Source organism: Schistocerca serialis, chromosome 4, assembly GCF_023864345.2.
Source record: "Schistocerca serialis cubense isolate TAMUIC-IGC-003099 chromosome 4, iqSchSeri2.2, whole genome shotgun sequence".
NCBI classification, from domain to species: Eukaryota; Metazoa; Arthropoda; class Insecta; order Orthoptera; family Acrididae; genus Schistocerca; species Schistocerca serialis.
Window position 1 is genome coordinate 917129972 of NC_064641.1, and position 23032 is coordinate 917153003.

At 38.4% G+C, this 23032-nt stretch overlaps 1 protein-coding gene across 1 annotated transcript in view; it reads right to left on the reverse strand.

Moving 5' to 3' along the window:
* Window positions 1-23032, reverse strand: part of LOC126474841 (atrial natriuretic peptide receptor 2-like) — a 192609-nt gene that overhangs the window by 119959 nt on the left and 49618 nt on the right. The window lies entirely within an intron of this gene.

The window sequence follows — 23032 nt, forward strand, 5'->3', positions numbered from 1 at the left end:
AGATCCATCCTTCATGAAATCCTCCCCACTCCACCAAGAGTGTCTTTCGCCGTCCACCGAAACTTCGTAACCTCTTAGTTCATCCCTATGAAATCCCCAAACCACCTTCCCTACCCTCTGGCTCCTACCCTTGTAACCGCCCCCGGTGTAAAACCTGTCCCATGCACCCTCCCACCACCACCTACTCCAGTCGTGTAACCCGGAAGGTGTACAAGATCAAAGGCAGAGCCACGTGTGAAAGCACCCACATGATTTACCAACTGACCTGCCTACACTGTGACGCATTCTATGTGGGAATGACCAGCAACAAACTGTCCATTCGCATGAATGGACACAGGCAGACAGTGTTTGTTGGTAATGAGGATCACCCTGTGGCTAAACATGCCTTGGTGCACGGCCAGCACATCTTGGCACAGTGTTACACCGTCCGGGTTATCTGGATACTTCCCACTAACACCAACCTATCCGAACTCCGGAGATGGGAACTTGCTCTTCAATATATCCTCTGTTCCCGTTATCCACCAGGCCTCAATCTCCGCTAATTTCAAATTGCCGCCACTCGTACCTCACCTGTCATTCAACAACATCTTTGCTTCTGCACTTCTGCCTCGACTGACATCTCTGCCCAAACTCTTTGTCTTTAAATGCGTCTGCTTGTGTCTGTATATGTGTGGATGGATATGTGTGTGTGTGTGTGTGTGTGTGTGTGCGCGAGTGTATACCCGTCCTTTTTTCCCCCCTAGGGTAAGTCTTTCCGCTCCCGGGATTGGAATAACTCCTTACCCTCTCCCTTAAAACCCACATCCTTTCGTCTTTCCCTCTCCTTCCCTCTTTCCTGACGAAACAACCGTTTGTTGTGAAAGCTTGAATTTTGTGTGTATGTTTGTGTTTGTTTGTGTGTCTATCGACCTGCCAGCGCTTTTGTTTGGTAAGTCTCATCATCTTTCTTTTTAGATATATTTTTTCCACGTGGAATGTTTCCCTGTATTTTATATATATATATATATATATATATATATATATATATATATATATATATATATATATATATATATATATATATATATATATATATAGACACACACACACCTAAAAACAAAGATGATGTGACTTAACCAAACGAAAGCGCTGGCACGTCGATTGACACACAAACAAACACAAACATACACACAAAATTGAAGCTTTCGCAACAAACTGTTGCCTCATCAGGAAAGAGGGAAGGAGAGGGAAAGACGAAAGGATGTGGGTTTTAAGGGAGAAGGTAAGGAGTCATTCCAATCCCAGGAGCGGAAAGACTTACCTTAGGGGGGAAAAAAGGACGGGTATACACTCGCACACACACTCATATCCATCCGCACATACACAGACACAAATGTACGGCTATATGTATTACTGAGGTGGGCAAGCCTCCCCACCAATGGCAATATCCATAGCTCAGGTGGGGATGTCTCTGTATGGGCCCTCATTTCTTGCATCTTACATTCATGGTCCTCATGTGAAATGTATGTTGGTGGCAGTAGAACCATTCTGCAGTCAGCTTGAACAGAACATCACCTTCCCTCTGGGGTTTCCCATTTGAGTTAATAAATCATCTCCATAACATTTGTGTGTTGTCTGAACCCACTGATAACAAATGAAGCAGCCCAGCTCTGAACTGCTTTGATGTCTTAATTTAATCCAACCAGGTATGGATCCCAAGCACTTGAGCAGTACCTAAGAACAGACCACAATAGCATCATATATTCAGTCTCTTTTACAAACAAAGCACTATTTCCCAAAATTATCCCAATAAACTGAAGTTGACCATTCACCTTCTCTACCACAATCCTCATGCTTGTTCCATCTCATATTGCTTTGCAACATTTTGCCTAGATATTTAAATCACATTTCTGTGTCAAGCAGCATACTTCTAATACTATATCCGAACATTATGGGTTTATTTTTCCAACTCATCCACATTAATTTACATTTTTCTACACTTAGAGCAAGCTGCCATTCATCACACCAACTAGAAATTTTGTCTGGATCATCTTGTATCCTCCTACAGTCACTCATGTTTGACTGCTTCCTGTACACCTCAGCATTATCAGCAAAAAAACTGAAATTTCTGCCCAACCTCTCTGCCAGAACATTTACGTGTGTGTAGAAAATAATAATGGTCCTACCACACTTGCCTGTGGCACTCCTGATGATACCCTTGTCTCTGATGAACACTTATCATCCAGGACAACATACTGGGGTCTATACTTAAGAAGTCTTTGAACCACTCATGTATCTGGGAAGCAACTCCATATGCCCATACCTTCATTAACAGTCTGTAGTGGGACACCGTGTTAAAAGCTTTTTGGAAATCTAGCAGTACTGAATCTGCATGCTGACCTTCATGCATTGTTCTCAGTATATCACGTGAGAAAACGGAAAGCTGAATTTTGCGCAAGCAATGCTGCTTTCCAAAACCATGTTGATTCGTGAACATTGCTTCTCAGTCTCAAGAAACTTTATTGTATTCAAACTGAGAATATGTTCAAGAATTCTACAGCAGGGTATTGGCCTATGATTTTGTGGGTCCATTATTTTACTCTTCTTATATACAAGAGTCATCTGGGCCTTTTGTCAGTTGCTTAGGAGTTTGAGTTGGGTGAGAGATTCAGGATAAATGCAAGCTAAGTAAGGGGCCAATGCCATAGAGTCCCCTTTGTAAACCTGAATTGGACCCAGTGACTTATTTGTTTTCAACTCTTTCAGTTGTTTCTCTATGCCAGGGATTCCTGTTACTATATCGTCCACATGGGAGTCTGTTCGATGGTCAAATGATGGTATGTTTGTATGATTCTCTTCCATTAATGATTTCTTAAATATGAAATTTAAAACTGCCGCTTTTGTTTTGTTATCTTTAACTGCCACACCAGACTTGTCAATAAATAGCTGGATGGAAGCTTTAGATCCACTTAGCAATTTTACATAGGACACATCTTTCGCTAAGGTATGACAGTGGTAGTTGTTGTATGCTTTGCACACAGAGTCCATAGATGCATTAATTTCTACTAACTTTTGCCTGTCATTGTTTCCACATTCTCTTTTCAACTGAGAGGGCAACATCCTTTGCTTCCTCAGTGTTTACTGAATTTTGTTGTTAAGCCATGGTGGATATTTTCCGTCCCTAATCCACTTACTACACATATGGCTCTCCAGAGCATGATTTAAAGTTTTCCCGTAATTCCTCTATGTCCATCTTACTGGAACTAAATGATGTCATTTCACTGTCTAAGTGAGATACTATCAACTGCATATCCACTCTTTCTAGTAGAAACACTCATCTAGTCTTCTTGACTGATTTATTAACTTTCATAACCACAGCTGCTACAATGACATCATGGTCACTTACCCCATCTCTACACTGCTACTGTCGATAAGATCCAGCCTGTTTGCAACTGTGGGGCCTACGATATTTCTATTGCATTTGGGCTGGCAAACTAGCTGCTCATGAGAGTTTTCAGAAAATCTGTTCCAAAGTTCTTTGCAAGACTGTCTGTCTATACTCCACACAAGTAGTCCATAGACATTCCAGTATATACACAGTAGCTTGAAATGAACTCCAATGATTATTGCATGATCTGGATATTTATGCACTACTGACTGTAGATCTTCTTTCAATGACTCTAGAACTGTCACAGTGGAATCAGGTGCCCCGTAAAAACATCCTACAGTTAACTTGGTTTCACCTAGACCTGTTATACATGACAAGATAACTTCTCTGTCACATTCAGCTTTGGCCTCAATAGAGACAATATTTTTGTCAACTGCAATGAACAGTCCCCCTCCTATGGCATCTAATTTATCTTTCTGATATATGTTCCATGACTTGTTAAATGTGTCAGAGCTTTCTACTTCAGGTTTCAGCCACCTCTTGGTCCCTAGAATAATCTGAGCATATGAATTTTCATGGGGGCAGCAAATTCAGGAAATTTATCATAAATACTTCAATAATGTACTGATAAAATTTATCAGTCAAATTGTCTTTACTCTAGATGTGGTCTGAATTCCCTTTCTGCATACCTGATAGCGAATGTTCATCAGAGCACCCCAAATTACCGCTTAGCCTAAAAAAGGCTCCCTGTGCGCTCCATAATTACTCTGCTACCTGAGTAGCTGCATACTTTGTGTAGTGGACCCCCGAGCTATCAACAGAAGTCCTAAAAATCCCCACCCAATATTATATGTCCAGAAATCTGCAGTCAAGACTGTCACAGAGTCGACAAAGTCTTTGGTTGAGCCCCTCCACTTGGCTTCAGATCAAAGGACCCAAATCAATTCTGAGAACAAAGCTGCAAATTGCAAGCTATGTTTGCACTGTGCACATGAGGCCAGCAGCCTTCACCAGCTTTGCCAGCTGCCTGTATGAAGTGAGGATGGCCTCAGAACCCACGTGACAGGCATCGTCGGTGCTCCCATGAGCTACAACTTGCAGATGACTGCACCCCAAAAACTCAATAGTCGCAGGAAAGGCCACCTCCACATCTCAGATGAGGCATGCTGGAAGGCATAATTAGTGTATATTGGCTTTCTTTACAGCCCTGAACGCTATCTTCCTTCTTGGAGCTCCTGATAACTAACAAACCCACACCCACGATTGTCTATTTGTACCCCGCTGAAGGAATGGCCACCTGTTCCTTCATAGGATGAACAGGCAAGGCCCAGACAGCCAGCCTCCACCTTGGCCCTCCATTCATGCAACATGGACATTACAGCTCGCCACTTGCCCTGCTGTGAGAGTGGATCCTCTGCAGCAGAGCCCATGGGCAAAATAAGCAATACCTGGGCCATCCCATGTGACACACCAGATACTCTGCCACCGCTGCACCCAGAGGCATCACCTGTTCATGAACTGCAGCCAGCTGCTTCTGCTGCATCTGCACACAGATGTAGATATGGATATGGATATAAAAGACACTTGAAACTGTGAGTGTAACTGATGAAGTTACATCTTATTGGTCCACAGCGCAAAGTGCATATCCTCTGAAACACACTTGGAGCAGATTTGCTCCATTTCAGAAGTGGAAAAGGCACTTGACATCATGAGGCGGAGTCAAGGAAGTAAGGCCAGTAATAAATACCTGAATATTATGGCATTTAGTATAGTGACCTATTAGTAATTTCATAATTTTGATTTCTATAAACTTTGATATCCACAGCTGTTCCTTATAAAACCTCTAGCACACTGGGGGTAAGTAGCACAGAATGTGGTCTTTTTATGTCTAAGAATTCAATAAATTTTTCAACACATTTGTAAGGTAAAACATATCACAATCAAGATGAGCTGGTCAGTGTTTTCTAAATCTGGCACTGAATAACGGGATTGAAAAAAATTACATTTTTTAATTTCACCAGTATTTTGTAAGGAATAACAGATGTGAGTAGTCTGAACCACCAGTTTAATAAGTTGTGGTTGTAGAATACAAACATGAATTTTCTACTGAAGACTGGTAGAAGCCGACCTGGGGGAAGATCAGTTTGGTTTCTAAAGAAGCAATACAGGAGACATTTAGTGAAATAAAAATTAATGTAACTTCCCCACCTGACATAAGAAAAATCATTATGACTCTAACGGTTCAAATGCCATGAATAATATCTCCAATTAGACACTAAAAACTTGTGGGACTATAATACATTTATAGAATAATAATAATAATTAAAAAAAAACACTTCAGTTGCCAGTAATTTCTTACAAGAAATTAATTTGTTCCTCAGTTTGGGATGTTCACCTGAGAAAATATTTTTAATCTATTGCATGTAAGTCTGTAGTGATTATTTAAGGCATCATTAACTCAGGATGTTTTCCTTGAAAGATTGGAATATGCTCTTGCTAGGCCTCTTTGTAAGAATGTTGACACTACAAATGTCAATAACTAAATAACATCCATCCCTTACATCATTTTCTAAAATTCCTAAGAAGATAATGCACCTGTGTAGTAATGGGATACTTAGCTAATCACAATTTGGATTTCAAAACAAGCATTTTACTGGGTCAGCAATTTGTACATTTACTAAGAATATAATAAAATCTATGAATACTACATCCTCGCCAATTGGGATCTGTGACTTAACAAAGGCATTTCACATCATCTGCATGAGGAGAAATGACAATGGAAATCCCACTGGGTTTTTGCTTTATGATCTGTCATTTCAATTGAACCATGAAGCACAATTAGTCCGTTTTGGAGATAATATGAGAATTGTTGTGCTGCTGAGGAAAGAGAAAATTGTAAAAGATGTCTTTGTGAAAGTTATGAATGGCTTTGCACAAAAGGGCTAGCTTTAAGCTTTGAAAAAATGCAGTTCACCAACTCTTGTACAGTTATAAATATGCCACCTGCTAAAACATTTAGGTTCAGCTACTTTTGTCATAAAAATAATTACCCACTTTTGGGACACAGAATTCAGTAAGATAATATATTTTGCATATTCAAACACTGGAAAATCCAGGCTGGAATAATGACAGTATTATGAAAAGGATAGATTGCTACTCACTATATAGAGGAGATTCTGAGTCACGAACAGGTAAAAAGAGTGCTAATAAGTAAGCTTTCAGCCAAAATGCCTTCTTCTGGATTAGACAACATACACACACACACATGACCACTGTCTCTGGCTGCTGAGGCCAGACAGTGAGCAATGAGATATGATAGGAAAATCAGTCTGGGTGGTGGTGGTAACAATGAGGCTGGGGCAGGGAAGGAGAGGGATAACAGGGTAGGGGTAGGAGATGGTGAAGTGCTGCTTGTGGGAGCCTACAGGGACAAGATAGGAAGATGGTAGGACAGCTAGGTGCAATCGGGAGGTTAGACAGAGGGCAGGGGGAGCATAAAAGGAGAGTAGTAAAAGACTGTGAGTGTGTTGGTGGAATAGAAGGTTGTGTAGTGCTGGAGTGGGAGTGGCTGGGATAAATGGGCGAAGGACAGTGATTAACAATGAAACTTCCTGCCAGATTAAAACTGTGTGCCCAACCGAGACTCGAACTCGGGACCTTTGCCTTTCGCGGGCAAGTGCTCTACCATCTGAGCTACCGAAGCACGACTCACTCCCGGTGCTCACAGCTTCACTTCTGCTTCGGTAGCTCAGATGGTAGAGCACTTGCCCGCGAAAGGCAAAGGTCCCGAGTTCGAGTCTCGGTCAGGCACACAGTTTTAATCTGCCAGGAAGTTTCATATCAGCACACACTCCGCTACTCCGCTGCAGAGTGAAAATCTCATTCTGGAAAGTGATTAACAATGTTTGAGGAGGTCAGGGGGGTTACAGGAACATAGGATATATTGCAGGGAGAGTTCCAACCTGTTGATGTAGGTAGGAAGGATCCAAATGGACCCAGCTGTGAAGAAGTCACTAAAACGAAGAACACTGTGTTGGAAAGTGGGCTCAATGACTTATTGGTCTACCTGTTTCTTGGCCATAGTTTGTTGGTGACTATTCACGTGGACAAAATAGCTTGTTGGCTATCATGCCCACATAGAATGCAGCACAGTCGTTGCAGCTTAGTTTGTAGGTCATGTGACTGTTTTCAAAGATAGTCCTGTGTTTGATGGGATAGGTGATGTTTGTGAGCAGACTGGAGAAGGTGGTGGTGGAAGGAAGTATGGGACATGTCTTGCATCTAGGTCTATTCAGTGATATTAGCCCTGAGGCAGGGGTTGGGGGCAGGAGTTGAGTAGGAATGGACAAGGATATTGTGTAGGTTTGGTGGTTGTGGAACACCACTGTGGGAGGGGTGGGAAGGATACTGGGTAAGACATCCCTCATATCAGGGCATGAAGAGAGGTGGTTGTAACACTGGCAGAGAATTTGATTCAGTTGCTCCATTCCTGAGTGGTACTGAGTCATGAGGAGAATGCTACTTTGGGAAGTCGTGGGTGACTGGAGAGATAAGCCATGGGAGATATGTTTCTGTACAAGGTCGGAAGGGTAATTATGGTCTGCGAAGGCCACAGAGACCCTTGGTATATTTCAAAATGGACTGCTTGTCACCTCAGATGCAATGACCACGGCTGACTAGGCTGTAAGGAAGGGTCTTCTTGGTATGGAATGGGTGGTAGCTGTCGAAGTGGAGGTATTTCTGGTGGTTGGTGGGTTTGATGTCTTTGAGGTGGAGGTCAACATTGAGGAAGGTGGCTTGTTGGGTTGACAAGGACTGACCAGATGAAGTAAATGGGGGAGAAGGTGTTGAGGTTCTGGAGGAATATGGACAGGGTGTCATCACCCTCCATCCAGATCATGAAGATGTCACCAATGAAGCTGAACTATGTGAGGGGTTTGGGATTCTACGTGGTTTGGAAGAATTCCTCTAGATGGCCCATGAATAGGCTGGCATAAGATGGTGCCATAGGGTGTCCATTGCCATGCCATGGATTTGTTTGAAGGTGATGCCTTCAAAGGGGAAGTAATTGTGGGTGAGGGTGTAGTTGGCAGTGGTGACCAGGAAGTAGGCTATAGGTCTGGAATCCATTGGACATTGGGAATAGGGAAAGCGGGATTGGGAAAAATAGTGAGGGAGTGAACCAAAAGCAAAGAAGGTTGAATTTATCTGATTACAAAGTTAATAGCAACAAATTAAAGAAATAAATTACAAATTTAACAACGAAGTTATGTTCTTATGAAATATGCAATAGTGAGACTAAGGTCACTGGCCACCTGTTGGCCATTTTGTTATCTTCAATGCCACATCATGTGATGTGCAATTCAGTAATATTCTGGAATGTGTCACATTCAGGTGACCCCATACCTTATGTGCGAAATTCTATCTGCATAGGTAAATGTCTTTCATGTACTCTAATAATGTGTTTAGTTGCTTGTCTCAAATCCATCTTTGCTATACTACCCTTGTGGTTTTTGTAACCTTTTCAGATTTTCTGGTGATGACTACTATCAAGACTTGTCAATAAACCAGTCACCTCAGATCCATTGACTCACAAGACCAAAAGATTTTATTCAGCATCTGTATCAGCAGTTCAATTCATAAAATGGCCATATACATCTTGCGTGACTATGTGTCACACTTTGTATCATCTGGTAATGCTTGCCAATGACCATGATCCTTTGCACGTTTGTCCTAAATTTGCAGACCAAATACATTTCAACATATGATACAAACAATGCATTAACAATTTCGAAAACAATGATGGGAGGCATAATGTGCAGTTTCCACAGCAGGTTAAGCAAGAGCCTGCCAACCATAAGCTGGATAAACTCTGCCTGACACCCACTGACTCAGATGTCAGTGTGCCCAATTAATGAGCTTTGCGCGACATCGATAAACCCTCACCTGTCTGCCACCCACACTGTACACATGCCTGCACAGAAAACTGCCAACTGCATCATAATCCATGCAGCCATGATATGCCCCTGACCTCACCATGCCCACACCTGCATATAACACCACCAACCATGTCATGTCCATACAACTACAACATGTAGCTGACCACATCACACCCAAGCAGAACCACTTCTGCAGGTATCATGCAACATACACTGCCACCACTCACAAATGTAGGCAACCATGAAATTTCACAAACGAAATTCACGGTCCACTGGAGGTGCATGAGATTGTGTTGGATATTTAAGTTGATTTGACTCTCAGGGAGATAACAATGGATTGCCACCATCCTGCTTACTTTACAAGAGATTTTTTGTGCACAACCGAACCAGCAGCCAACTGTAATGCTCTCAACCCCAGCCTCACTGAACAAGTCATATGGGCATTTATCACTCCAGGCATGGCAGAACCCAGTTTTGGCACTAATTTTCTACAACACTTCAACTTGTTCCTGGACCTGTCCAGTGGCAGACTCATGCACATGACTAATGGCCTTTCGACCACTGTGGTTCTTGTCCATGCCCCTTCTATGGCTCGGCCTCATCCCTCTTTGCATCCTGACCTCTGTCACCTGCGGATTAACATGATTGTAGGTCCTCCAGGAGTGCCTCTGTGTGATCAGTTAGCTTTATTCTGACTTCTGAAGTGAACTTTCAATTATGGGACAACAACAGTACCATCAGAGACAAGATTCAAGACATCAAACAGGAACTCCTCACAACATGACACTATCTCAACTGACTACACTGACCACCTTCACAATTTTCATGTGTGTGTCATCTTGCTATTATGCAACAGTCTCCCTCAAGATCATTGTGAACTGTCCAATACTACCTTTTTTTATATGCATCTGTGTATTTATCCTACGATTCAGTGCTTTCTAGGGCCTCGTATGTGTATTTTTATAGGTATCGTTCAGTTCAGTTTGACCAAAACCCTATTCTTCTTTGTAAATACATATAGAATATTCTGGAATGAGGTACATTCTCGTGATTGTTAATAGATTGTTGTCATTAACAGAACTACGAACATATGCTAAATTAAATATCAGATTGTGAAATTGAAGGAATAAATGTTTAGCAACAAATATCAAAAGGCTGTGGAAATGTTAGCATAAATAAGTAATGCCTCTAATACCATAATTGCAATTTGTAAATTCACTAACACAAAAACCTCACTACGATTCAAATGAAACTAGCAATCATTATATAGTGATGTAATTTCATTCATTATTCATTCTTATGTAATTCATTGTAATTAATGATGCTTGTAAATTACGCCGATATTTAGCTCTTGCTAGTTAACCCACCCATATTTACGAAATTCTGGTATTTGAGAAAACGTATTTAATTTATGTAATCTGGCAAAGCATGATGTGTATCCTTCGACCAAACGTTAGCAATAAAATCCATACAGTCACTAATTACAAAATTAAAGTAAAATCAAAATAATCATTGAAATCAGGTTGTGAATTAATTTTCACACATAAAACCAAGATGATTATGTTATTTGACATTATATTTTATAACCTGGACAAATGTAACAGCAGTTAGTTAAGATGAAATTGTTTTTAATTGTAAGTTACATTTTGTAATAAATTAGCAATGGTAGCAATTATTAAAATTGTATTTAAAGCGACACAGTGTGGCTGTGCAGGCAGTCAGTCAAGTTTTGTTTACTTCAGGAGTCAGTGCAGTTCAGTTCATTTTAGCTCAGTTTCATCAGTTGTTTTGCACCGATGTCAGTTCTGTTGATCAGCTAGTGTCAATTTGTCAAGCTTGGAATTTTCGTGATGTTCTCATTATTCGCAGCATCCACAACATCGCTGAACCACGGGCCAATGCAAGTTAAGTAGTAATGTTCAAAGATTGTTACATGTGGTGATGTAGAGCTGGGACTGACGTTTGAAACTGGAACTGTGTTTAATGAGTGATTGTTCCAGGTTAAGTAAAAATGTGAATGCAAGATCGAAACAACAACAACTTTAGCCCACAGAATTGTTTGTGGTGACCGTTTATGGAGGAGGAGGAGGAGGAGGAGGAGGAGGAGGGGGGGGGGGGGGGGTTGAAATACCTGCTGTGGGAAGATCGCAAAATCATCTGTTTTGGATATCATTACCCGATGGTAATGGACCAAATTCTCAGACTGCAATGTTGGAATTCAGATGTGTAACTGTTCTTTTTAATTTTCTGATTTTAAATAGTGTTGTGTGACATTTGTGTATCTTCACCACAAGTACTACAATTAAACAAGGAAGAGTAGGCAGAGATAATTTGTTAATGTTCTTAATACAGCATATGAAAGAAACAAAGGATCAGATGGAACAGGTTAGGCAGAATATTGGTCAGCAAAGTCAACAGTGAAGTCAGCAATTAAGTGAACAAACGGCAGAATTAAAGAATACACTACTGAAAATACTGATCAGATAAGGGAAACTCAGGAGGTTTTGGCAGCATTAAAAATTACTGTTGAGACAGGGCATGGTGAACTCAATACTCAAGTGGGAGCAGCAGATGAAAGGGTAGATATATTAGAAACTAATTTCACACAAGAGTTGTCCAAAAACGACATGAGATTCAAAAATCTAGATAAACATGTAGAAGCAGAAAATTCCAAACTTAAAGTCAAGGTTGCTCAGACCAAATGAGGTTTAGAAGAAAAATCAGAAGCTTACAAAAGGAACTCTGAGATAAAATTTACAGACATTACCAATCAAATAAGTAACATAGAACAGAAGTGTGATGAAAAAACAGATTTGTGTAAAAAAAAGGTTGTAGATTTAAGTAAGAAAGTTGTAGAATTACAAGCGGGTGTAGCCCAAAGAAATTTTGTTAGTAATATTAATTGTGTATGGGGTGGTATACCTTTAAAATTCTTTCCAGGGGATGGGAAATTGAATCCTGTTGATTTTTTACAGCATTGTCAGGATAATTTCAGTAGTGAAATGACAGACAATGTTAAAATTACATTTTTAACCGATTTTTGGTTGGAGAAGCAATTTCATGGGCCAATCAGAATGTTAATTCTACCATGTCATATGATGATCTTGAAAGAAATTTCTTAAATAAGTTTTGGTCAGAAGCTGAGCACACTAGGATTATTAGTGAGTTCTTGAATGGTCAAATGTATAGGGAAAGTGATGGTAGCTTGAAGTGTTTTTGTGAAACCAATTGAGAAAATTAGTCTACTTAGACAAACCTTTTGACGAATTAATACAAGTAGATGCCTTAAAAAGGAAATTACCAAAAAGAGTACAGTGGGAGTTGATTTATGGACCAGATGACTCTATAGATCAGTTTTTGAGATATGTAGATAAGCTGGATACAGCCTTTGAGAGAAACAAGAGGGTAAATAACGACAGATTTGCCAGTCAACCCTCTGGGGCGTGGAATCAAAGCAGAAATGAGCGCAGGAGTGATAATGAAAATCTGAATAATAATAGTGGTTACAATAGCAGTAATAATAGATGGATCAACCATAGTAATGTGAATGGAAACAAAGGACATGAGAACAGGGAGAGACCTTGGGAGAACAGTAACAGACAATTAGATGATCACCAATCAAGACAAGGCAATTTAAACTGATGGATGCCTCATTGGGAGTCTGTCAGTTTGGAGCATGAAATAAGTACCAAAATCAGGCTAAACACCACCAGTCTAGAGACATCAAAAACAGATACATAAGACAGATAATCAAAGATACTGGAGTGTAAATGACAGAACTAATGTAAGAAGAGCACATCAGATTAGCAAATTACAGATTGACAGTAACTTCTGGAAAAGTATGAATGATATTGTTGAAGATAGAAGTATTAACATCTGTAAGAATGTTGAAGAGGTTCTGTTAGAGGAGGAAACCATCCCAAGTCTATACAACCAGTGTGGTGAAGACATTTGCAAAGAAAATGTTGGTTCTGATCGTAATCTTGATGAGTTTGGATTAGGTAAATTAATGGAGGAAGACTCTATTCCTGTTAAGCACTTAAGTGATAGTACTTGTGCTGGTGTACTTGTCAACAATTTTGATGATCATTGTTAATGATGTTGTAGAAGTGTCTAGTATTGGAGATGATAGCACGTGTGGCAAGGTTGATAGTGGAAGTGTCAGTAGTAATGATGAATGGGAGGAAGAATTAGATGGATGGCGTATATGGAGGTTAAAGAAGATTTAATTAATGGTGGAGATGATGATTTCAGCAGTATTTGTGATTAATATGAGAACCAGATTGTGCCAATGAAAACTGGGTAGGTATCATCAGATGAGGAACACGTGGACAGCCATCATGATTTAGATGTGATGCTAGAAACTTTATTGGCTACTTACAATGGTTATAGTGACAGTGACACAGTAAAAAGGGTAATCAAGATTATTTGTGAAGAATTGCTTTTAAACTGGGAAGGTAGAACCAGTCAGCAGGCTTACAGTGAGATCAGTTCTGAGAAAAGTAGACAGTGTGTAAAAGAGGGGTTGCAGGCACAAGATGGACAGTGCAAAAGGACTGATGATTGCGAGCAGCCAATTTCTTAAGATGTGCGATGTGAACCAGTGACTGGAGTGACAACTAAGAAAAATACAATTAGACTTTTTTCAGTAAAAACTAATACTATGAAAATGTAAATATATTGAAAATATGTGATTTGAAAGTACCAGATCGCCTATTTAGCAGTCATTTGTACAAGTAATACATGTAAGAGTGGCTAGGAGGAGAGAGGGGGGGGGGGGGGGGGTATTATGCAACAGCTTCCACCAAGATCATTATAAACCATCCGATACCACCTTTTTTTATATTCATCCCTGTATTTATTGTACGATTCAGTGCTTCCTAGTGCCTTTTATGTGTATTTTTATAGGTATCATTCTTTTCAATTTGCCTAAAAGTCTATTCTTCTTTGTAAATACATATAGAATATTCTGGAATGACATACATTCTCATGTTTGTTAATAGATTGTTGTCATGTACATATGCAAATTAAATATCAGATCACAAAGCTGAAGTAATAAATGTTTAGCAACAAATATGAAGAGGCTGTGGACATGTTAGTATAAATAAATAATGCCTCTAATTACCATAATTGCAATTTGTAAATTCGCTAACACAAAAACTTCACTACAATTCAAATGAAAATAACAATCATTATATAGTGATGTAATTTCATTCATGATTCATTCTTGTGTAATTCATTGTAATTAATGATGCTTGTAAATTTTCGAAATTCCAGTATTTGAGAAAACGTGTGTATTTAATTTATCTAATCTGGCAAAGCATGATGTGTATACTTTGACCAAATGTTAGCAATAAAATCCATACACTCACTAATTACAAAATTAAAGTAAAATCAAAGTAATTGTTGAAATCAGATTGTGAATTAATTTTCACATATAAAACCAACATGGTGATAAAAATATTATGTTATTTGACATTATATCTTACAGCCTGTTCAAATGTAACAGCAGTTAGTTTGGATGAAATTGTTTTTAATTGTAAGTTACTGGTACATTTTGTAATAAATTAACAATGGTAGCAACTATTAAAATTGTATTTAAAGTGACGCAGCGAGGCTGCGCAGGCAGTCAGTCTAGTTTTGTTTACTTCAGGAATCAGTGCAGTTCAGTTCGGTTTAGCTCAGTTTTGTCAGTTGTTTTGCACTGATGTCAGTTTTGTCGATCAGCTGATGTCAATAAAAAATTTGTCAAGCTTGAAATATTCATAATGATCTCATTATTCACAGCAGCCACAACATCAATGAACCACAGGCCAACGCAAGTTAAGTAGTAGCATTTAAACATCTTTACACTGCATACCTCGCCACCTGACATCCTTGTTGCTGCAGATTTCATTGCACCTCAGAGGCCTACCCACCTCCACCTCCATGTCATATCACGGCCTTCACTTTCCATGTAACCTCTCTCTTGCCCTGCTCTGCTCTGCAATAGTGAGCAGCATGCATGTGGCGGAAGGGGGAGAGAGGGGGGTGACAGTGGGGGTGCCATTGGTAACACTGTATCATGAAATAACATTGTCAGTGGTCAACTTGGTTCCTGCACAACAAACTCTTCGAACAAGAATCAGGCTGATGACTTCACAGTATTCATATGCCTTTTCTGAGCCCATGTTAGTAAGAAATATTGTTCTTTGGAGTATTAGGAGCATATAATTATTCACTGTAATCATTTACAATACTCCATGAAGTATTAGGACCATATAATTATACATTGTAATCATTTATAATACTCCATGGCTTTATAAAGGTACTTAAAACTTCAATTTATGGGGTCCATGCAGCACCTGATGCTTGATGAACTGGTGCGCCTGTGTGAGGTATTCAGGAAAAATGTAAGTGTAGCACAAAAAGGATAGAGTTTAATGAAGAAAGAAATAAAGTAATTAAAATTTATTTTAGATTGTTCCAGGCAAGGGTTCAGTATAAACAATTTCATGCACTATATACTGTACCTCCACAGCATACAAATTGTGTTTGTGTAAACAGTGACACTGGCCCAGACAAACAAATGAAAGAGAGTCACAATGTCCAGTCCCATGACCTGGGTCAGAGCATAAGGGCAAGGCTGCAACCACAGCTGATTCCCATATCAAGCTACAATGGCTGCCACTATTTTTGTCCCCTCTCAGCTACAGAATCGTGGCTAGAATTTACACTGTGGATTCTTGTTGATGGTCACTGACTTTGATTTAGCTGTAAGACTGTGTATGATTTTCTTGAGCCAGCTGCCTGGATCTCTCATGTCATACCAACACCAGTTAGAATAGGAGCTAATATTTATTCACCTTCAAATATGTTTACATGCAATTGGTGGTGTCATATAAAGATCATCCTTATATGACTATTTGCTGAACTGAGTTATATCTATGTTACAAGAAGGCATTAACCTAAGTTATTACTGCAGTAATGCACAATATTAAAGAACCTTACTTTTGTTTACAATTCTAATACAGTATGCCACAGTGAATCATTGTACCAAAGAAATAACATTATAAAAAATTACAGTTCACAAATTTATATAAATACTCCAAAATCAAAGCTCCAAGTCATCAGTTTTGCATTCTTTAAATTCCTTCACTCATTTTATTATTACAGTTCTGAATTTATTAAAAGTGGGCATTTAGGTAATTTTTTAAAATATATGAGACCAAGATGATTATAACTATTGTAGACCTTTGCTATGCAAGGTAATGTCAGTATATACATTTCCTTGAAGTAGCGTCTACATGATTACCATGATTTCAGGGCCACCTGTATCGAATAGCCACTTTTATGTGATTTAAATACACTAGGGGCGGGGGGATGATGAGGATATTTCTCCTCTCAGGCCATGAAGAGAGGTAGACAAAAACTCTGGCAGAGAATGTGATTAATATGCTCCAGTCCTGGATGATACCACCCAGGGGCTATCTCTCATCATGCCCTGAAATGAGAAACATCCTCTCCACTATCCCCCCCCCCCCCCCCCCCCCCTTCACACCAAAGAAGTGGTACTCCACTTACTTCAGTGAGTGGTTCACAGCTTGTGCCATTTGAATTCTTCCTATTGACATCAACTTTTCTGAACTGCATAGATGGAAACTCTCCCTACAACATATCCTTCAAGCCTGAAATCCCCCTGGCCTAAACCTTCACTAGACTCTGTTTCCCACCTACCTGTCTCCCCTTTCCTGCTCCTACTCCAGCACTTCACACACCTTCTAGTCCCGCCAACACATTTACTAGTCTTTTCCCGTTCTCTACTTCTTCTCTCTTCTCTCCTCCCTCTCCCCCTACCACCATGCACAGGCCCCCAACACTGCACCTATCAGCCCTATCCTGCCCCACCATGTCCCTGCACACTCCCACAGGCAGCAAAGTATCTTCCCTCACCCTTACCCTGATACATCACCCTCTTCCCACCTCATGCCTACTCATTACTGCCACCACACCCCAGCACAGTGCTGCCCATGTCAGAGAGGTTCAGTGAGGTCCCAGTGCCTAGATACTGAGCCACAAGTGAATTATGCTTGCAGGATTGTGTGTATGTCTACTTCAGGAGGAGGACTTTTTCCAAAAGCTTGTGGCAGTCTTTTTCATTGTGTTTTTCTGTGACTCAAAGCATTCTCTGTATGGTGAATAGAAATCTATCCTTTGCATAACACTGTAATTATTCCATTATAGACTTTCCATTGTTTGGTTTAGGTCATCCAAAATTAGATATGATATATGAATGGTTAGACTCATACGGTACAACATACGAGTGGGCTAGGAAGCATTCACTGCAAGGCTGCATTAGTCATATAATATACAGTAATGTTGTGCATTGCTTGTCAGCAGTAATTGTCACACAGGAGGTCACTGTTCCTCACCAACTCGAAATGATTCCAAATGAGTGAGTAAAATATGTTGAATATGGACCAAGAGAACACTGCCAACAGGTTTTGTTTTCCAATGAGTTTCGTTTCAGCTTAATTACAGTGGCAGCTGAATATGTGTGACACATTATAGATGTGAATCCCACCATTTGTCAGTAGACATTATGTTGCATCAATACCAAAGTAATGTGGTACCGAGTGTAACAACTAATTTTAGCAACTTTGCATCAATATAAATCATATGTAAATTGAATTTCATTAATATCCAACTATTCATTCATGTGGTTGCCATTTTCAAAAACATTTGTGGAACTCACAAACATTATTTTTGATTTTGATTCTGTAATACCACAACCCTCTGAGACCCTATATCCTGTTACCAGTCTCATCCCCAATCTCCTGAAGAGGGCATATGTGTAATATCAATATGCTGATTTGATTTTGTCTTTTCTGGTTATCTGGATTAAAATACACTGAAGATTTTCTTCTGCAGCAAATTAATAATTTGCATTAATGTAAGCTATTGTTTTGACATTGTTTACATTTGGCCTCACCAATATGCAGATTGAAGGAAACATGGGGTTAAAAGCTGATGTACCATCATAATTTTTACATTATACAAACTTCAGGAACATGGTAGGAATAAAATTGCTATTGTAATTAGGGAGTAAGTAATGTTTCAAGTTACGTTATTTCTAGTCATTGAAAAACAGCTATTTTTATGTTTTCAAACTAAAAAAAAACTAATTGTATCTGTAATTCAAATATGGCATGATAATTTTTCAGTCAGAATTAAGCATACTAATGATTTAATTGGCGTTAGTTGATGGAATTGTAGTTACAACTATACAGAAATGTAAAGTTTTACTCACACAAAATTGAATTAACTGAATCTCAGCCTTTCATTCAATAAAACTAAACCCACTGTGCACCTTAAGTAAGTAAAATGATATGTGCAAATTAATGAAATATATTGCTGTAATGATAAAACATGTAATTTATAGTCTTAATAGAAACAGATTCATTCCTGTCTTTGCAGGAAATTATTCACTTTTATTTCATGTAAATTTCTATGTAATTTGGAAAGATGTATGTAAAAATTTTAATTGTCTAAATCTAAAAATTTAATATGTAACAATGACAGCAATTGTTTAAAACCATATAAATAGAGGCGATTTGTTTGCCACCATAGGTCAGCCTTATGACAGTCATGAGGCAGTCTTAAGTCAATTTTATGCATGTAGTTCGCCACTGAACATCTAGTGTGCAAAATAAAACTCTTTGTGAACAAGAAGTACTGGAATGTATTTCTACCATTGCATGATTCCCGTGTGACAATGTAGTAACATCAAGATGAACGTAAGGCAGCATTAAGAAGCAGCATCCTGGTTTACACAAGGCACATATTACTTATTTGGTGGAGGATATCCATAGTATGACGTGGTATATTGTCTCTTGTGTTAAGCAATGATACACATCCCAAACTTCACCACAGAAAAACAGTTTTTGCCACATTATAATACAACATGGTGGAGGAGCTGGGATGTGTATAAAACTGCATCGTATGCTAATGTTTATTGAGTTTCAGGTAAAATAAATGTTCATGATATACTGTGCCATATACCAGCATTGGGATGCAAATGGACGTGTGAATCAATGGACCAACACCAACAGCCAGCAGCATGAATTGTAAGATGAGTACCAAAACACTATTTATATAACAGAGAAGTGAAACAGTGAACTCTTAGGAAGTAAAATTGTATGTTTAAGCCAAGCAAAAATAACTGAGTGTCACATACTTTGAAAATATTATAGCAAAGATAGTCTTTGGAAGTGTTTTTTTATTTGCTATCTTGTCAAGTGGCGCAAAGAAAATATTAGTTAAAATGAGTACAAGCAATATATTTTCTGTAAGTGACCAAGATGGAATCACAACAAGATCAGGTTGGCAGCTACATGCATTGACACCGTATCTAAATACTCAAAGCCATGAGAACACATCAAGTAGTTTAATTTCAGCTTTCTATGGATTTCGACAGTCAGAAAACTTATTAGATCAATTTTCTAAATTGTTCGAAAATCATTGAGGAAAAATAGACAATATTCTCATAAAAATGGACTAGAAACTAGAAGCAACTATGGAAGATGTTAGGTAAGTAGACAAATAAACATTGTAAATGAAAGAGTAGGCAATGTAGAATCTGAAGTGGATTCTTTGAAGAATTTTGCTGCTACTGAATTACAGCTAGTTAACAAACGTGTCACCGAACGAGTAAAAATAGCAGAAAAATTGTCATTGACAAACTTGACTGATGAAAATCAGAGTTGTATAACATACAAACTTATATTGAAACCAAAATAATTTCATTGACGAGAAACTGAAATTGAGTTCTATACTTGTTCCAGAACAAATTTCTCCAGTAAACAGCAAAGTGAATGAAATCACAATTAATCTTCAAACAATCAAATCTAAAGTTGTAAATCTAGAGATTAGTATGTTTAGTAAAATATATATAGATGTAGTAACATGTTTCAAAACAATTGTAATAATGTTATTATGAAAATTTTTATGGGTGATTTTGAACTACACCCTGCCAATTATTTGTACCAGTGCAAGGACAGCTTTGCACCAGGCATGCCAGGATATATGAAAGTGAAATGTGCTAAACGACATTTAGATGGAGAAGCTTTATCCTGGGCTAACCAACATGTTAGCCCAGAAATTACATTTGCAGAGTTTGAATAATTATTTTTAAACAAATTTTCGTCAGAATGTAAGCAGGCGCGAATAAAATCAGAATTTTTGAATGGAAGTAGATTTTGCGAGGGAGGAATGAGAATGTGACAATTTTGTGAAAAGCAGCTTAGGACTTTAGCACACTTAGATAAACCACTTGACGAATTAATTCAAATTGATGGGCTGAAATTGCATTTACCTTGCCGTATTCAGTGGAGTCTTGTTTATGGACCAGACGACACTACTGACGAATTTCTGAAGTACGTAGACAAGTTAGATCGTGCTTGGGAGAACAATATTCAGAATGGGAGGTTTTCACAACACCACCAGAATAACAATAGGAACATCATCTGAAAATGTGATGTGGAGGAAAGCAAGTACCATATATGTAAGTTGAATTATGTTTATGTGCCTGTTGACACAAGTTCTAGTACTTTTGATAGTGATTGTGATGTGAAACCACGTGTAGTTAAAGTTGAGGTTCATGTAGGTGCAGATGATGTTGTAAGTGAGTATTTTGAGGGTATTGATGCTGACACTGATGTTGTATTTTATGATGCATTAGATGATATGGTTTATGTGGAAGTATTAGACAATGTTACGGGTAATGGAATGATGGGACATGATCATCTGGAGTTAGAAAATCAGTTGATACCCATTGAGATCAGTGAGACATCACATGATTGTTACAGTAACGGAGGATCAAGATAAGCTAATTAGTGATAAGATACTGAAAGTTTTGGAGGGGAATGAAGAGTCTGTAGGAAAAAGTGATTGTTGTAATAGTATTAAGCACACATACACTAGTTGTAAGCTACCTTTAAGTACTTTACAACCTAAGTTAGGAAATGAGGTTCAAGTAAATGCTGATTTAAATTGTAGTGATACTGAAGATGATTTTTTGGCAGAAGAGGATGGAAGTAATAAACATGACATACTCAGTACTCCCTATATTGAAATATCTGTAGGCAACTGGAAGTGAGTTTGTCTATTGGACACTGGTAGCCCAGTAAGTGGTGTGTCTGGTAAATTAAGAGGTAGATTAAAGAACACTGAACAGTACAGTATATTAAATTAACAATTACTGGTGCTAAAATAAAAGGAGTCACTGGTAAACTTAGTAAATTAAACAGTAGGCAAGCATTAATTTCATTTACTGTCAGTAGTGTTATATTTGAACAAGGATATCTGGTAATAACTGACCTCAATGAACACATGTTGTTAGGGATGGATTGGATACTGCAAGTTAATGCTAGGTTTGACTGGTTAAATATGAAGTTAAATTTTACTGATCAAAAATCTGGTGTTCATGGAGAAACTAAATTATACATAATGTTTGGTGAGAATTGTAGCAACAATTTAAGAGGAGTGGAAGTATTTGATGACAGACATTATTTAGAAGAAGATAATGAGTATTTTGATAATCAAGTGGTTAGTGAAGACTTTTCTCAATTAGCACTGGACAAACTTAACTCAGCAGACAATTTAAGTAGCAATGAAAAAAGTGTCTTGGAGGGATTCCTGCGGGAAAATAATAGCATTTTCAGTGACAAGCTGCAGGGTGAAAGATTATATGTGTAAGTTAATACTGAGACCACATGAACCATTTTTCATTAAGCCATATGGGGTACCTATTTGTAAGAGGAAGATTGTTGAAAAGGGGTTGGAGAAATTGCAGAGTTGGGGGATAATGGAAAGGAGTAGCAGTCAGTACAACAGTCCTGTGGTTGTAGTAGCTAAGAAAGATGTTGGAGTTAGAATAGTACTTGACTCTTGACATTTAAATAAATTTTTGGAAAAGGAAACTGACCACCCAGAATCAATGGAGGAATTACTGTATAAATTTCATGATGTAAGTTATTTTACAAGTTTGGCTTTGAAATCAGGATTTCATCAGATTACTTATATACTGCATTTTTGTGTAATGTGTCAAGTTTTCAATACAGTGTACTACATTTTGGATTAAACTTATCAGTTACTGAATTTATCAGAGCTTTGAATTTTGGTTTGGGAGGTGAGTTACTTTCAAAATTAATCATTTATGTGGATCAGTAAAATTTGTGATGAACGTAAGGAAATTATGAAAGCTATTGCAATAAAATTTAGGCAGGGGGAGTATGACATTTAAATTGGAAAAATTTAGATCTGGAGTAAAGAGGTGAAATTTCAACTTAGGACATTTTATGGTTTATGCAATTTCTATTGGAAATGTATAAGAACACAAGCTTTAAATTTTCCATGACTTCTTGAGCTTTTGAAAATGAACAGTATTTGGGAATAGACTGATTAATGTTGAGCAGCTTTCAATGAGATTAAAAGACAACTTGTCAATAGTGAACTCTTACATAGACCAGACCATTTTGTATGATGACTGACAGGTGTGATTACGGCTTAGGAGTTTGTTTATTTCAACAGATGGAAGTTGAGGGAGAGATCATGCACTGTGCTATTAGCTTTGCCAACAGAAGTTTACAAATTCATGAAAAAAATTGTACAGGTACTGAGAAGTACTGTTAGCAATTCTTTGGGGGTTTAAAAAATTTCAAAATTATTTAGTTGGAAAGAAAGTCAT